Raw genomic sequence first — 1,291 nt, 5'->3', positions numbered from 1 at the left:
ACCAGAGACATTTTGTGGGGCTGGGGTGGGCAATGGGATCAAAAACAGTGGGGGGAGGGAAATGCACTGGACTGTGGTGATGGCACATGGGTGACTTGGTGATGGAAATCCAAGGAGATTGCAACTGAGATGGAAAAATGCACAAAAATATGTAAAAATAAACTATTATGAAATTTAAAAAACATTGTTATAACTGCAAAAAACAAAAAAAAACAAGAACACCCTAGGTCTAGATAATGGTCAAAGAAAGGCATATTTTGATCTACCAGACTGAAAGAAAAGAGCAGAGGGGTGCAGACTTCCCTGTTCCGACAGCCCCAAACCTGCCCTGGCTGTTTCCCCTCACCCCCGAGGCTGGCAATTGCAAACCCTGCTTCTCCTCGGCAGCTGGCCAATGGGGGCCTGGAAGGGATGGGTAGGCTGGACACCAGCCTGCTCCTCAGTGCAGCCCCTTCAGAGCCCAGCTCCCGTGCCCACTCACCCAGCTGCTCCTCCAGTGCTTCCCCGGCACCCAGGGCAGCGTTTCCTGGCCTATGATAGGGCCTTGCTCTGCGTTCCTTCCTCCTCACCCCTTGGGGGTAAGCTCCCTCTCTTCTGCTTAGGGCTCTCCTTTTACTGCCTGAGAGGCTGCCTGCCTCTTACACCGTGAACATTGTTTATATATGGACACTTTCCTGCTTACACCTACACCTCTCCCACCCTGCACTGGAATGACACCTGGTGAAATGAAGTCAGTACCACCCCTGGGGGCAGCTGACATGGTGAGCTCCCTGCACAGGCCTGAGGACCCACGCCAGCGCACCAGCCACCTGGAACAAAGCCTGCTCTAGTCTCATCAAGAGCAAACATCAGCTAAATGAGCCTCAGCACTGAGAGACTGTGTTCTTCCAAGATGTCAATGTCACAAGTGACAAAATGACACGAATGCTCCAGAGTAAAGGAGCCCAAGGAGAGGCAGCAATTAACTTAATGCCCGATTCCAGCTGCAGGCAGGACTGGAGCGAAAATGTTGAAAGGACTCTGTGCCACCAACTGGAGGTTAAACACTAGACTGCACTAAATGGACTGGACCGACTCTCTACTGCGGTTGCCAGCAGCACCCTTGCTCCTAGGAGACGCCACTGCAGTGGCAGGAGAGAGCACCCACCACAGAGACAGAAGAACAGGGCAGACTGGTAATGATGTCATTTTTTGAACTCAGGGTCCTTGGGTTCACTCTGGGAAAGGTTTCACCAGAACTCCCCTTTCAGCGGCACAAGGCGAGATTCTCCACAAGACAGAGATTCTTCAC

This window comes from Condylura cristata, unplaced genomic scaffold (assembly GCF_000260355.1).
Source record: "Condylura cristata isolate star-nosed mole 26May11 unplaced genomic scaffold, ConCri1.0 scaffold00023, whole genome shotgun sequence".
In the NCBI taxonomy this organism is placed as follows: Eukaryota; Metazoa; Chordata; class Mammalia; order Eulipotyphla; family Talpidae; genus Condylura; species Condylura cristata.
Note: the sequence above shows the minus strand (reverse complement) of the source record.